The sequence below is a fragment of the Ischnura elegans genome, chromosome 1 (assembly GCF_921293095.1).
Source record: "Ischnura elegans chromosome 1, ioIscEleg1.1, whole genome shotgun sequence".
NCBI lineage: Eukaryota > Metazoa > Arthropoda > Insecta > Odonata > Coenagrionidae > Ischnura > Ischnura elegans.
This window is the reverse complement of record NC_060246.1, coordinates 9,296,505-9,313,655: the sequence shown is the minus strand read 5'-3', so window position 1 is coordinate 9,313,655 and position 17,151 is coordinate 9,296,505. Positions and strand designations below refer to the sequence as shown.

Genomic DNA, 17,151 nt, shown 5'->3' with positions numbered 1-17,151 from the left:
TTCCTGGGTTTCATACAATTACTTATATCAGTTCTTTTTTAAACAGCGCGATCCGGGTTTCGATGAATTATCATCATCTTCAGGCACAAATTATGATCAATTTATCTTATTCTTGTAAAAAAGAACAGTTCAAAATGTCTATTCCTGGCGAACAGTCAAGGTCATTCAGGTAGAAAAGATAAATAGATAGTAATAATAGACAAGAATGAGATAAATAGATCATAATTTGCGCCAAAAGACGATAATAATTCATCAAAACCCAGGTCGCGCTTTTTAGAAAATAAAGTGGTATCAGTAATAGTGTGAGATCCAGGAAAACTTATATTGGAATACCACAAAGTCAGTAATGAGTTAGTTAAGTCCTTTTTGACTCATCTATAGTATATAGGTGTAGATGAGGTACCTGTGTCAGAGGGTGGGGAATCGTAGGGGGATGTGGGAGGAGTCGGCAGTGGGGTGTTTTCTGGATTATGGGTTTCCAGTGCGGTTTTTATGTTCATTGTTAATGTCTTCCTGTTTTTATGTCTATGGCTTCTCTCACGAATCTCTGTTTAACCCATAAGAGTGCCGGGAAGCGCTATCGCGCTCCTCCTCTCTCTCGCGAAAAGTGCCAGGAGCGAGCGTCTTTCAATTATAAAAATTAACTCATATTACCAAAAATTCGTCATATAATTCATTAAAAAGGTTAAACCACATATAATAAAGATTTCCTCAAGTTTTTGATAGTATACCTTTAGTTGTTTTTGACAACTAAATGTATATAATTTCTTTGGCAATTCTTTTCCTAACCTACTGCAAAATCTGCAAACATGGCTCGGCACTTATACCATATTATCTAGAAAATCGGTTTGCACTCAAAGCATAACCCGGCACATCGCATAACCCGGGAAAGCATTAAATATTATTTCAATTAATTTTTCCTCTTGCCTTTTATTCTGTTTAAAATAAAAATCTGCCATACCGAGGTAAAAAATATGTTTTTACTTTGGATTCCTATTTTTAATTGATATTCTCCTAATATAACAAATCCGTACTGTCATATCATGTAGCATTTTCACTTTCATCAATAAATAAGGTTTCATTTTCAAATAAAATATTATCGATTAATACTTGATAAATTCAGGGAAGAGAGCCATTCTGTTTTGATGTGTATATCTTCGCAATGTGGAAGCTGTTATTAGCTCCAGTTACTTTTTGAGCAATATTTGTTTCACTAAATTTCGTATTTGAAACACGATAGAATTAAATGAAATTAAGTCCTTCATCCAGTTTCGTTCATCCTAATGAATTTTCTACCAAGGCTTCGTCGCTAGTTTCGTAATGCACCGATTTTCAATTCCAATCAGCTTAAATGCATGATGCACGTTACTCCAATGAAGCTCCTCGAGGTTTTTTTTTGCAGGTGCAGTTAGCGTCGGAAGAGTATATTCCCATTAAATTAGCTAAAATAAACTCTGCAGTCATCAATGGATTAACGAGATTTAAGCAAAATAATGACAGTGCACGAATCGGAGTTGATTTTTTTCTTTTTAGCTTTTCCCTCATTTCCTGCTCCGTTAAAAAAAACGCTCGAAACCCGCAAATTCAGTGATGTATTTTTTGTAATGGGTAAAAACTTTCGCTACTTGATCGCATAAATTTTCATCGACATACCGTGTCTTTCCAAGTGAGGGATGCTTATGTGAAATTAATGGCGGCTTTAATGGGGACCTTGCATGAATTTTTTTTATTTCACAGGCGGGCAGAAAATTATTTTTTGATTTCAACGAAGAAAACCGCATTTAAATCTGAGTTTTCCTTCGCGAGATATTCAATGATAAATATAGCGAATTTTAAAGCGCGCCAAAAACTCCCTCACCCTCCAAGCCACCGCCGACGAAGCCTCAATGACGTCAAAGGTACCTAAACATCACACGAAGCAATTATTATGAATGTTTGTAATAGTTGCCAGCAGTTGTGAGAGCTTCGTTTGTGAGACGTGTTGATTATTTTCTATTTAAAGCAAAATATCCGACGATAGAGGCTCGGACGCCCTCATATTTTGTATTATTTATAATATTAACATCCTAGTAAGGGTATAAAATATAAAACTGGAGCAGTTGATAGCAAAAAAAAGGTTTCTACTCAACAAGAAAATCAAGTGTAAAATACATTATCCTAGTTAATAATCATTTATATGCCTTGTGAAATATACGCGTAGCTGAAATTCCAGGGCCAGTTTTCAAAGTAGTTCATTTTATTTCTTTGCAAATACAAGAATACAAATCTGGTGAAGATCGAAGTAACTTCAATGACGAATATATTGAAATTTAAGATGATTCCGTTCCTAAGGGATTCCTCCAGCTTGAGCCTTTTGATTTGGTACGAGATTTGAGTCTCTCTCAAGTAGATTGTCACAGATAAATGTCCATAGATTAAACTCTCCAGAAAAATGCAAGAAGCGAAACTTTTTAACTTAATATTTATATTTATCGTTTGGCAAAAAGGTCACTATTTGTTTGATCGCAGTTTAGGCTCGCAATAACTGTTAGTTCCCACGTCAATGATCACATTTGCTCCGTACTTATTACTATCTTGTACAGACCGCTTTTGGAGTAAATTAAAGGCAATAAGGTTCTACCAGCCCCATGACACTTCCTATCCCACTCCATTGGGAACCCATGGTCTTTTATTGAAGTCGTTTCCTCAACCTGCCGCACGTTTGCCGGGGCGGCGCCACGTATTCTGGAGGGCAAGAATTAGCGGGTAAGTTAATTTCCGTATTGTTGAGCGCATACTACAGGTGAGTGGAAATAGTCATTTTTGTAATTAATTAAGATTTAGTTTTCATTTATTTTCGAATGTTAGTCTTCTGCACTATTTCCTTATTGTTCTACATTAATATTTCGTGGATATATATCGCGGATTTACTGAAAAAAGGAAAATGCCGTGGACGTGTGTGGTACCGCGTTGCACCACTGGTTATGGCCACAAGACTTCGGGGATTTCGCTTTTTAGAGTCCCCAAGGACCCCGAGAAGCGATGAAATAGCTGTACGATTCCTTTTTTCCACGGCCGTGGAAACATGCCGATGGGCTCAGAGGCAATGGTGCGTATTTAGCTTCTATGACAACTTATATTAACGTTTACCACAAGATAGCTATAAATAATTATTTCCTAAAAAATACCTTTCCTCACTACATAAGGTTTTAACTGCTGACAATCTTTCGTTATGGCTGTAACTGATTTTACAAAGGTATGGAAGCAGACGAAGCTGAAATCCAACGCCTTCCATTTGATTAATACTCACGTATGAGAACGATTTCTAGGTATTTTTCGCTATAAGATGTTAGGTGCATATGAACTTGTTAACTAGTAACCACTGTAGATGTGTTTATATTCATTTTTGCCATAAATTAGTTCATAATTGCTGAAGTATCGTATACAGATATACGTAGGAAACTTGCCCTTCAGGATAGGTGGCGCCCCTACCGGCCTCAACGGGAAACGGCTTCATTAAATGACCATGCCTGAACGGAGAGTGTCCAGACCTTCTCATATTCTAAGACCGTGGGTTCTACTTACGGCTCGATATGAGAGTATTTGTAGCGATAATTAAGGTACCTACACGACCTGAAGGGCGACGCCGCGGCGCGCCGATTGTTTATTTACCTTGAGTCGTTGCCCTAGCAATACGCCCGAAAATTATCTATCGGAAAATTATCTATAGTTTCATAGTTAGGTTCCATTACGCCACCAGAGTGGAAAACTGGCGCTGCTCCATCATCTCAGATAACCTGAAGACGGTATCACCCCCACCACTTATGAGTGGTCGTCTGAGAAACGCATGTAGGGGCCTTTTGTTATGTAGGGACGGAAATGTAGGGTTCGCTTAGAATACGGCCCCTAAGAGGCGCATGCAATTTTGCGCATTGAGTGCTTCCAGTCAATGCCCGTCCGCTGGGATGTGGTTGGCTTGTGGCCTCATCTCGGCCGCCCGCCCGAAGCTCACTCGAGTGGACATTATAATCAGCAGTTGGCCCTTGTGTGGATGCATATCCGATCGAAGAGATTGGCCTGACAGTGACACTCCCACATCACGCGCGGTCAGAGGTGACCTGGATTCTGTGCCTCGCCATTTGAATCATATGTCCCTCCCGACCGCGGGACGACAGGGCGAAGGACATGAAATTGTTTTGAACAATCATCTCCACTAGATTCTTTTGCCTTCAATGCACTCTAAGATATCGCTAATCCGACTCATACGCAGCCGTGGGATAGCCGGATTATCAAAAACGAGAGTATAGTGGAAACGTGAAGCAAACGAGCACAGTAGGGTAGTTTCCTTCATCGAAGAAAACGAAAGAAATTGATTGCGATTCGTTACCCACCATTAGTGTATTCACAATATACATTCTACGTTTTTGGTTTTCAAAACCCCAGTTTAGACGAATGGCAACGGTCAATTTTAACCGCATCTGATAAAGGCCAGATTGACGCCCATGCGATGCCACTCTACGTGACGTCACAGGGACCTAGTTTCTATACGATTAGGTAGGAGTTTTACATCGTCTGAGATTACCAATGCATTCATGAGGCACAGACTTCAGGGAAACATCTCTTAATAATCAACTATTAAAATTGCCCACGGTCGGAAAGTTTAATTCGTTTGATAAGGTATTAATAATCCTTATTTAAGCCAAGAGCTATCTGCTAGCAGGGTACTCTGCTACCTGATAGCAGCCAGCATCGCAGTGGTGCACATTATCCAAGGTCACCTCACACGGCGACAGCGGGAACCAGAATGACGTCACACGGGGTTTACCCAGCATTCATACTTAGCCGTCGCGTTTTCGCGCGCTTGAAAATTTTCACTTTTCATTTAATCGCGAAAAATAGATATCGTCATTAAAAAATCTGAAAGGGTGAAGTACGCACTCCAGGAGTATTAATCTTTCGATTTAGGCAATAAAAAATAATTGGAAACCACCCTATTCACAAAAATCTTTTTAAGGTATAATTTTGAAATTACGAGGCATATGCACAAAGTAATGGCCGTTTGCCTATATTTAAATACTGGCGCTCCATAACACAGTTTTTCTCCCGCGGCGCCATTTACTAATTCATTGAGAAGCTACAGCAGCATTTGTTTTTGGTTTCAAAAGTCGTTTTCCTGCTCGTGCATGCAAAAAACAATGTCCGCGACTATCGTTGATCCCACCAACTGTTAAATTTGTTCTTTCAAACTATATAGGAAAAGGATGGCCGTTGGGAACTCTTTGACCACTAGCCGTAAAGTCGTGACCTTGCACCTTACGACTACTTTCTCCTCTTGCACTTGAAACAGAGGCTAGGTGAACGTTTCGAAACCGAAAATAACTCAAGAACGGCGTCGTCAATTAGCTCAACTCTCAGGCGGCGACCTTCTATGCAGAGAGGTTGCTGATGCAGTGATACGAGAAATATTTAGAAGTGAACGACGATTTTGTAGAGAAGTGAAATAGGTTTATAGCTGACTTAAAGTGCCAATAAAATTTGTTTCATATTAATGTATATTTTTTCCTGTGACCAAAAGGCCCTCACTTCATGAATATGCTTCTTAAATGCATACAGCGACGCCAACCACCCCTACTTATGAAGGTGTGAGCCCATGAAGATAAAAAAATCAATAATAACGATTATGGTCTATATAGACAGCAAAAACCCCGAAAAACAATGTGAATCTGTAAAATAAATTCTTTTCCGGATTCAATGGGTCATGTAACCGAAAAATCATGAAAATTATTAATTATGCAGCTTACATACATAATAATGAAACAAATACAATGTATTGAAAATCTTTTATTTTAAACTGACGAAATTATTTTAGCGTAAGGGAGGTCACTAGCCCTGCTCACTGGATTACTGCACGTGCCGAATTACCGAAAGGCCGGATTGCAGAAATTGTAATCTATGTTCCTCAGCATGATACTCTGAGGAATACTATTTTGTTTCTTGTGTTTTTAGCCCATAAATTGTTAAGATATCATCTCTTTTAATGGAGAATTTGATATAGCCGGGATCATTGCTAAAATAAAATTAATCGGCTGCTTTTAAGACAAATGAGATAAGAGTGTTGTTGCAAACAAATAAAAGTTATTAACATGAAGAACTAGAGCTCCGTTATCAAGACCAGTGTAAATATTTCATTTTACCAATGAACACGCTACATTTGATATGCAACGGGTATTAGGCACGTCACGTAATTGCTGATATCAATGATGGATATGGCAGATTATACTAAAGCTAAGTATCATACTCATATATTCAGTTTATGAGTGTAGGTTAAAAATTGTTTTAGAGAATAAAATATTTTTGAAGGAAAAACTTTAATTTTTTAAAATATTCCTTGAACATTAGACTATTTAAAACAGCCGCTGCCTTTATAAATATGGCTACTCAATGGAGTAAATTTTATTTGTTTTGCAGCCTTTTTTTAATGCTTTGGAACGCCTTCATCCATGGAAAATTTTAATCGCAACACCCATGTGCGAAATTTAAGAAATGAGTGTATTTTAAAATCCACGAAAAGTTTTGCTTCTTAAATGTTTCGAATTTTGTGGAATTTAGGTCCATTTTTTCCGATTTTTCTAAAATGAGATGTATTTCAATCAACGTGTGCTGTAAGTGTTTACTTGGCCGTGCACCATATCAACTCCTGTCCTGCTCATAAGAGCATTCCTGCACAGTTGATTATTTTGAAAATACATCTATTACGATGACCAGAATATCGACTTACTTATTTGAAGTAGTTTTAGTCAGCTAAATAACTAGTCTCTTTTTTTTATTTTATATCACTAATGAGAGATTCATGAAGGCACATAAATAATATTTACTGTGGAAAACGGAATGTTAATGACGTAATTTCTTTACTTCAGACATTAATAACATGTGGTGGAACTTTTAAAAGCAGGATCGGGTTGGTGTGGTTGTTATTGTGTTGGCTTCCCACCCCGTCGGCTCGGGATCAAATCCCGGCAGTGGCAGAGAATTTTAGAGATTGCCCGATACCTGCTTAAATGCTATGTGGAGGACATTTCAAGCGCAAAACTCCGTCCGTCGGATGGGACGCTAGGCCATGGTCCCCTTGGTGCCTTCAGTTAAGAGCAGGCTAATGCCTACACCGGGTTTCTCTCCACCCTTCCTTACCTACCCCTCCTTCATGGCGAAAATGACCTCAGCTGTCGGTCGCCTCCTCCAAATACCACTTTTTAATTGTGACTTAGTGCCCCTGGACCGTTCGATGGAAGCAGGGGCGGATCCAGGATTTTGTTCTGGAGGGTTGGGGGGGCACAAGGATACCTTGTAATACAAAACGAAAGCAATTATAACGGAACCGTATTAAAAATCTTGCATATTTTTTAAGGGTCTGGGGGGGGGAGGGGGGCAACTGCCCCCGTCCCCCCTCCCTCTAGAGCCGCGTATGGATGGAACTCTGGTAAAATATATCCCAAATGTGGCAAATCACAAAGTGATTAGGTGCTTACCCATGATAAAACACAAATGGTATTTTCCGCACTATTTGGTCCAACACTTAACGACCGACCATGGTTTCGACACTTTGTGTCATTTTCAACCTTGAAAATGACGCAACGTGTCGAAACTATGCTCGGTCGTTAGATCAAATTGTGCGGAAATTGTCATTTGTGTTTTATCATGGATAATACAAATTTCCACACAATCAAGGCTGAAACGATGTTATGAGATTAGTAGGGATACGTGAAAATTGCACTTTCATTTTTATTCTATCGCACTTTCAATGAAAGTTTATCGCACTTTGTAGCGTCTATTTTTTTATTTTCATAATGAGGTAGATGACGATAAAATGTAGTGAAACACAGTTATATAACAAAATGCAGAATATTTTAAATAATTATGTTGTATACCGATAATAAATTGAGGAATAAGACATATAGTGGCGGATGTGTAGCTTGCCCGCGCCCACTTGTAGTTCGCGGCCACGTAGAGTCCCAGCCAACCAGCAGCTGGCCAGTCGCTCACAGCTTTAAGCGGTGAGTGTCGGCGAAGCATTTAAACTACGCTGGGCACAAAGTGTACGAATTTTGCCGTCGAAAAGGCAAATTTGCGTTAAAATATCATAAAAGTCCACTCATGGCATGTATGTCGCATTTATAGCTTTGGCGATTTTCACGCATCTCTGATGATTAGGTACTCTTAGACGAAAAGCCTTTAGCATTGACCTTTTTGTTATGTTCAATAGTACTTCGACTAATCAATTTTTGATATAAAAGCGCATGAAATGTTTTACTATCTTGCCAAAAGGAGGCGAAATTAAGGCCGACACTAAAATACATAAAACGCACGTGTACTTGGCAATATGCCTTTATGAAGCAAATTACCTGAATGTCAATGGGGAAAAAAGATCACTATCACCGCGGTTCTCTCAGCCTAATGTAACATTTTCGAGTAGGGAGTCATATCACCACAGTCACATTTCTCCGAAGACACTTTAACGTGATAGAAATTTTACGGACTTGCGGTGAAGGAGAATGATTCATTGACAGCATCGCTTTCGCGGCAGGAAGTCATTAATCTGCTCCACGTGGTCTCCTGTTCCTTAATCTGATTCCGTGTGGGATTTCCGTCTCGATGTTCGCCCTTGAGTGAGAGGTGGGCGAAATATATGTGTAAGGAGGAAATGGAAGTCTTATCGTAGGAATTACCGCGAGAAAAGGGATCGCCTCATATTTTTATTGTTTTTTTTTCATCAGCCAATCTAACCTTTGGAGACGGATGGTGGTCATTATTTTTTGCCGACGTCATTACTTTTTTGCTCCTTTTTATTCACTTGATTTCCTATTTTTAATACTCTTTCTTCCAAGAGCATCATTGTGCATCCTCTGGAAGGCGATAAAACCTCCAAATTTATGCTTTGAGCCCCTTCATCCTTCCCATTCCGATATTTCATTTCAGCTGCGGAATCAGATTAAACCATCCTTTTCCCTATTCCCCATCTCAGATGCCTCCAATTCATGTGCGTTTTAAAGTTGTCACAAAATAATTTGAGTAACAATGGATCCTGACCCTTTTTTGCAGTCAGCCTTCTGCGTTTTCCTCGTAATTTCGTCCGAGAAAAAACTGTTGTATTAGAAAGTTTTTCAAAAATGGCTATAAAAATGTTAAGTAACTGACGTAATTCTCCTCCGTAATTGAGGTTTAAATCATTGGAAATCTGTGTTTATCTTATCAGATGTCTTAACTGCTGACTTTTTTTTATGTAGCTACCTTTTTCTTCTTTCTCCAAATCATAATAAAGTGAAACGCTAACCTTCATTTGGCAACTCAAATAAACACAAATTGCGTACACAACTGATAAGCATTCAGGGAAAAAATTCGGGGTCGACTGCAAATATTGTAAATGGATAAGCTTTACCAAGCAGCAAAATGCTTTGTTTACGTTTGGAATTCGATTGTTACCAGTTATATGTTATTGAATGATGAATAAACTGATCCTTTGATGGATATTACAGCGACGACGCGTAGGTACTAATGAACGCCACTATTTCCTTTGCATGACCCCCTTTTTTTCGTTTGTTTTCGCGTCGTCAACAAGAATTCTCGTCCATTATTACTTGGCTCACATTGTTTTTTTCCCGTCGTCAAAGAGAATTCTTTAAACTAGTAAAATAAGTTTGCAAATCAACGAAATCTACATCCGTTGGTAATATTGGCAGCAATGTTCACAAGGAAAAGCAAATTGCATCCTAGGGTATTTTATAACCAATTTCTCTCCTAGTATTTTCTAGTGGGATTTGTCACTGCCTACTCCATCTATCTCTGGTTCTACCAATCCCTTATGCCTTCAGGAAGAAGGAAAGGACTGCAGAGACTCGGCCTGTGGCTTTTCTCGGCAATTTCTCTCCGTCGCCCAATGGCTGTTAACATCCGCTCCACCCTCTCCTCGTTTGCTGCTAATTTTCTCCTCCCTTGCTCCGTCGGGTCGGCTATTTGTCTCTCTCTCTCTCTGAGCCTCCTTCTTTTACTCGTGTCGATTTTAAATCCCTCGTCCATCTTCACAGTTCCTCTTTCACACCCTCACTCCACATCTTATTTCCCTGCTCTCGAGTGACAAAAATGCGACGTAGGTTTTTCTTTCTTCATACCTTTTTATCACCATGCTTGACTTATCCGCTATTCCCTTTTCGATGGATGGTACTTTGTGCTGGAATCTTTATTATTTTTGTGTAACAATTTGTCATTTGTTGCATCAAAGTTCCCCATGCTGTGTTTGCAATGATATTATAAAAAAGACCCAGGACTGCCAATGATTTTTAAGCTATTACATTACTAAGCCGGTATGTGGACATCTTGAAATTGTTTCTTGAACGTCCGAAGGCATATGGTTTTATTTGAATGGTTTGGAATTAAGTTACTAGATTAAGATTTTATGTGTTGATACCAGTAATTATTGCAATTTCAATTGTTAATCGGCAATTAATCAGTAACTTTTATGCTCTATAACTTGTTCTAAACGCGAAATCAAATACCCAGCCATCCATTGAGAGTATCCGATATAATGTATTATATGCTATGTCTACCCTGGGATAAATTTTGCTTGCTTTAATCAAATTCCTCAGATGTGCCTTGTACAAATTTTACCTCTTACACAATAAATGTTCCCTTCCTATGAAAATATCACTCTAAAATCTAACATGCCATAATCTAGTATGGGAAAAGCGTATTTTATCACATTCAAGGACGCAGTACTTTTATAAGAAATATCCGTTTAAAGTTTAGTAAAAATTATCATTATAGACACTTTTTGGCGTGGCGTGGCTCTCAGATTTAATAATAGATAATTATAATAAAATTACTTAGTGAAGTTTTAAATTTTTTTTTCGTAATTCGCGACTTCTGAATAAATCACACGATGGTAATTATTACTTCAGAAATAGTTAAATAATGTAATGGGTATACTAACAAGATGTAAGATTAACATTACATAAGAGTTCATGTATGTATATGGGGACTAATAAATAAGCTACACTGCACGCTGTAATGAAAAGTTGTAAATATTAAGAAAAGTATGTAATCACGGGAATGAATTTAATTCAAATTATCACTCTAATGATCTTGCAAATGATCATTGATCGTGTGAATCGGCCTTAATGCTAGCTAGATTGAATGGTGTATAGTACAAGTTAAATTGGCCCATAAAGGGTTAGAAAACGCTATCCGGAAATTGGGGGTCAAATCACTCCTACTGGCAAGTTTATTTGGCGAATGGTCAGTGCACGCTTTCTGAGTTAGCTTGCGAGATATTATGTAGGTGTAGATTAAGCTCTTTCCAGATGCGATGTGATCCTCAGGAAGAGGAGTTTAGTCCTTTTACCTTCACCTTGAATGGGGAATTTCACTGAAAATGGATGATTACGCGATAGAAAAATATCCTTAGTTCCGAAAATAACAGTGAAAGCAGTTCTTCTCTAACCTGCGTATTATTCTTAAAATTCCTCTTATAAAATTGTAGAGTAATCTTGCGCTCCAAACGACCCATCGCCATGTTGGCTGAGTGTGACGTCAGAGTCCAGTAAACAATAGGTTTACGTGGTGCTAGTAGACTATTTGTCCAGTTTTAGAAAAACGTATGCATTTCTCAGTACAATTTATTTTTTGCATAACATTATATGTTAACTTAATCATCAGTCATATGAATTATTTATCCTGAGTAATTGACAGGTTAAAAAATGCAGATGAATGCAATGGAAGATGCAGCACAGTCTAGACAAATAGCGCTTATAACTTGGTCATACTCCTCATTTACGGCGATTTCCACACTATAAGATTATTATTCTCACTTTAGGTTCTGGTGTCACTTAAGCCCCAACAGTGCAAACGCTAAAATTTATGTCAGTTGAACCTAACAAACTGCTGAAACACCGCATGTCTCTCTTCCAGACCTTATGAATGCTAAGTAAATCGGCGTAAAATATGATACGTTGTGTTTCTCCAAAAAGTTAACTTCACGTATTCCAGTATTGCACCAAGTACACATTAAGAGCAATGAGTAAATGACAGTAGTTAAATGAGATACAAACCAAGCTTTAGATTACTAGCGAATGAGATTGTTGATTTACTTTATGATTCATTTCTATTTCGCGGCTTCTCAACTCCGCGCCGAGAAATCTTCATTACTGGAGAAGAAATAAGCGGCCATGAAATAATCCATCTTCAGAATGTTCCCAGAATGCGTCTTTACGAAGTCGGAGTCAGCCACTGCACAATACGCGCACCTAAAAAACTTTTAAACCATTCACAACTGTTTTTGACCCATCGGTATCGTCGTAGATATTTGGTATCGTCGTTACTGTTTTGTTATTCCCATGGAGCTAATCTGCTTACTCCCATTATGACGTCACCGGGCGTTTTTGTTGCGCGAAAGAATTTAGTAATTTTGTAAACTTTGAAGCTCTGTAGCAACAAGATTATTGAGAATTATGAAGTCATATTTTGCATACGTTAATAACTTTGACTTACCTATCTAGATATGTAAAAAAATACCCTTTTATTTTTATTAGAGCACCCCATTTTCAATCTCTCCCCGTTTTCTTGGCATGATCTCTGATCCGTCGCTATTACTCACCAACTCATTCATGCGTGGTTACATGTTTCCTCGCGTTGGACTTAATCCAAAACTTTACCCACACCATAAAGTCACCAAAGCCTTGGGTGTCACCATTGGTCCTCGTTAAGTTCTCCTTAAACCGGTTCCGTCGTCTTGGTTCGGAGAGCATCCCTCCTTACGGGAAGCGTGGATGTTTTACACGTCCGTAAACCGTGGGGGTAAGGAATACGCTGTCGTGAACTGAAGTTATGTTATGGCATTCGGAGGAGGCGACCTGCGACTAAAGGTTATTTGCGCCGCAGGGCAAGAGTAGGGAAAGGATAAGTTCAACAGATTCAGGCTTCAATTGGTGGAAGTTAGACATATTTAAATAAATAAAAGATGGTAGCACTTATCCACAAGAATTTTTAATGCGTACTACGCGTTTCGGCTCACTAATTGTGAGCCATCATTTGGTACAAGATACTGCAAAACATTTGAAAATCCCTTTTATACCCTTGAGAAAGGGGGGTTGGGGTGGATTTGACATCTTAAAAGAATCCTCCCCAACCCCTCCCCAAGATATTTATTTTGAAGGTAAAGTAATGAAATTCATTATCTTCTCTTATCCCTCCCCAATCCTCCTCAAGGATATAAAGGAGGTTTTCAAATGTTTTGCAATGTCTCGTACCAGATGATGGCTCAGTGAGCCGACACGCTTTGTACGCATTCAAAAATCTTATGGAAAAGTGCTACGATCTTTTATTTATTTAAATAAGTAGGGAAAGAAGTGTGGAGAGAAAGCCAGCGTCGGCATTAGCCTGCTCTTAACGCAAGGCGCCAAGGGGACCACGGCTTAACGTCCCATTCGACGGACGGAGTGTTGCCCTTGAAGCGACCTCAACGCAGCATTAAAACACGGATCGGACAAACTCTGAAAGTTCTCTGCCATCGTCGGAATATAAACCCAGTCCCACTAGGTGTGAATCCAGCACTGTAGCCAACGCGCCGGCCTGATCACCACGAGGAATTTATGCCCATCAGAGCTGTGCTGAAAGAAATGGAAAGGTTTCGGTCCTACCCCGGCCTAACCTCATCCTACCATTTTATTATCAATAAAGTTAAAAATTCTTACTCCTATGGAATTAATTTTCCAGCAGCGATATCATGCAGTTCATCGGTCTATGATTATATCCATAATGTCAAGAAAACCTTGAGTTCCCTGAAGTTGAGTGAATTCAAGTGATGTTTGGAGTAGCGTCAGAAGAAGATCAGATAGAATGTAGATTTTTGATGAGATAGCTTTTAGATCAGAGTGGCTTCTTACGAGAATGATCTCAAAGCTGTGGACTTTTAAGATGTGTAACCAGTTTTTAAAATAACTGATCACCCAAAAAAGCTATTTTATTTATTTTGAAGGTAAAGTAATGAAATTCATTATCTTCTCTTAAATTTAACGAAGCTAAAACGAGTACTTCACTGACATTTTCTAAAGTGGAGTAACAGTGGATGCTAGAATTAATTGCCGAATCGGAAGTTAGCTCGCGAAAAAATATCTTCGTCTGGAACTGGATATTTTAGTGAATTATCTTTGTAGAAGAGAATGCAGTAGTTTTCTGATGAGTTGAGTGGGGCCAAGTTAAGGTGGGAAGGATTTTGCGTGAGAGTTGAGAAATCAAGTCCGGCAGATGTCACCACCACCGATTGATTATGAATTTAATCTCATGGTAATTAGAGAAAAAAATCCTTTGCCGTCGGCGATTAGTTTTCCTTGGATAAACTTGCGACGTAACAATTGTTTTTGTTAAGGTCTTGACAGAATTTTATGGATAAATTGTCATGGGCTTCTTTCAAGAGATATTTATTTCTGTATTCTTAGGAGATTCGTGTTCCTCATTACCTTAGTGCTACAATCAATTGTTATCCTTGGCTCTAGTAATGAGCCAAGATATATTTTCCATTTCTCTCTTTTGTAATACACTTTCTTCTTTTTATATTTTCCATGTGTCTTGTATAATAATGAACCTATGTTCAATATTATTTTTAGCTTGCATATAATTCTCTTGATATCTGACTTCATTACATTTTCAATTTCCAATCTCTGGCAAAATATGTAAACTGCGGTAAGTTGTCAATTGAATTTAAGCAAATGTGTCCCCAGAAAAGATAAATCTGTAGGCCTGCAAATAATACATAGTAAATTTAAAAAATGGTAGTGGTACATGAAGTGGTGTAGACGTGATTTAAAATGTAGCTCTTCTGAGAGAAGTCACCATTTTATGATTCATAAAAAATGAGCGTAAATACATTAATAGTTTGTTAATTTATAATATTTAAGTACAGGCATGGTTGTAGTTTTTGTTTTCCGTCGGGTAGAAAAAATGAAAGATTAAAACAGTCTGTTTTTTCGCCTTCGTCAGGCCATTTTCACTCAAATTCCAGTATCTTGTGGCATCATACTATGCCTATCCTTTTCCTAGGATGCTGAATCAAAGGTATTCACACACACGAGGGTGGATTCACTGCCTCTAGAGCCTCCGGGTATTGCCTGTCGAGATGCCTAAAGCAGGGGATGACATTGATTAGTCGGCTAATTGGAACAAGGCGCAATTGAGACATGAGGGGCTCTCGGCGCTGTGGTTTGTCGACCCAAGTCGCCCCTACATCTCACGGAATACCTTCTCTGCGTAACCTTCATTGCACCACTCCGCCGGAATCCTTTCATGTCATGTCATGCCTTCCTTTGGTCTACTCGCGTCCTCGGCATTCCTTCATGAGATATTGTGGGGGAAATGGAATTTGGAGCATTTGAAAAAATCCTCTTCCGCCACCGCTTGTGTGCCATCCCCCAAGTTTTGGACGGCCCCTGATGCTAAAAGGACTTGGCTCTCGTTGCGATGCCCATGTCGTTATTATTAGAGAAAGGGTTCCGATCTGTTTTTTTTTTTCGTTTAGAAAAACTTTAAGCGCTCTCTTTTGCGTTGGTTGCGCATGAAATGGTGTCTATACTATTACAGTTTCTGTGACTGAAATACTTTTTAACTTTTCCTGCATATATTTTTTTCAATTATGTAAAATGTTGTTTTTTTTGGGATTATTATCATATTTAGCCGGAGAGCAAAATTTAAACCATAAATTTTTTTGATGCTTGTCAAGCTGGTATTGGGGATACGAGTATTTGAGAATTGTGGCGGGTGCAAGTTAGTTCAAATTTTTGCAACAAATTCTATGATATGACGGAATTCAATAATGAAACGATTCCTACGAAAAGAAGAAAACTTTTCTCGATTTTTCTTGGTAGAGAAATTCGTTTTCTACTTACATTTTAAGTAGCATCTAATCGTTGGGACTCTCACAGTATGAGCGAAGTAGTTACAGAGCGATATTCTGCCGCTGTTCTGTGGTAGATACTGATCTATGCTTACACGACTAACAACCTAAGTATGGTATCAAAATAATAGCTTGCTGCTTAGCAGAAGCGATTCGGCAATATATGTATACTGATAAAAAAAATCGTGGTTCACATAAAAGTGATAACTACTCAGACTGCACGGAGAAAATGCTGGTTCAAGATATTTATAAAATTGTGAAAATTACATTATTATTGACAGCTGATGTCGCATCTCTTAGTTTTTCTGCCTGCAGAAATCGATTTTCATGATCAGTAGGAAAATGGGAACATTATAATCTAAGCTGATAAATAGAGTTGTCGGAGATAGTGAAAAGAGTAATAGAAATAAGGGCAAGATAACACCAATGCATATAAATAAGTGAATAGATAGTTGTTGGAAATATTTTTTCTGTTTTTTGTTTCAAAAAAGAAAATGCGAAGATGTTATACTAATCACAAGGTAATAAAATGGCCATTCTTTAGTCAATAATGAATCTAGATCACAGTTTGGATCATCAAAGAAATACAAAAGAAATAATTATGTTTTACGACTCTCAGAAAGAGGGAGTAAATTTTTCAAATCTTTTTACATTCCACATAATGCTTCTGTTACATATTCTACCGATGGCCGGTCATTAATTTTTACATCGTTTTTGTCATCTCGCTTTGCCGTGTTTGTCGTCTTGTTTGATCAAAAATCTTACAACTCGGTTTTAAACCACTTTCCGATAAGCTATCAAGCTGAAATTTCAGGATGACTCAGAACCAGATGACAACGCAATGTCATGATATTATGGTTGGGATTTTGTATAGGATTGTATCGAGAATTGAATATTTAATTTGGATTTGGAGGCGATGTAGTCATTATTACAGTAGTAATGTGTTATCTTCAGAAGACGAACATCAATGTCCATTGCAACCCAGTTATCACGCTGAGCGACTCCAGAAAAGGGAACTGGGATTGTGGCTCTCCTGTGACCGTATTTCCAATCCTATTTTTGTCCTTACCCCATAAAGGAAACCTGCGCTTTACCATTCATTTCATGATTTGCCCTGAAACTTTGCTGCCTGGAATATTTTTTATTTTCGATAATAACTTCTGCTTTCTCTCCTTCCATTAACTCTCCAATAGAACGCTGCGTGTACTACCCTGTGTTTTCCTTTTTATCCTAATTTG

General features: G+C 38.4%; 1 long non-coding RNA gene across 1 annotated transcript in view; it reads left to right on the top strand.

Moving 5' to 3' along the window:
- LOC124155326 overlaps positions 1-17,151 on the top strand; it is a 390,208-nt gene that overhangs the window by 21,877 nt on the left and 351,180 nt on the right. The gene's annotated exons all lie outside the window — the stretch shown is intronic.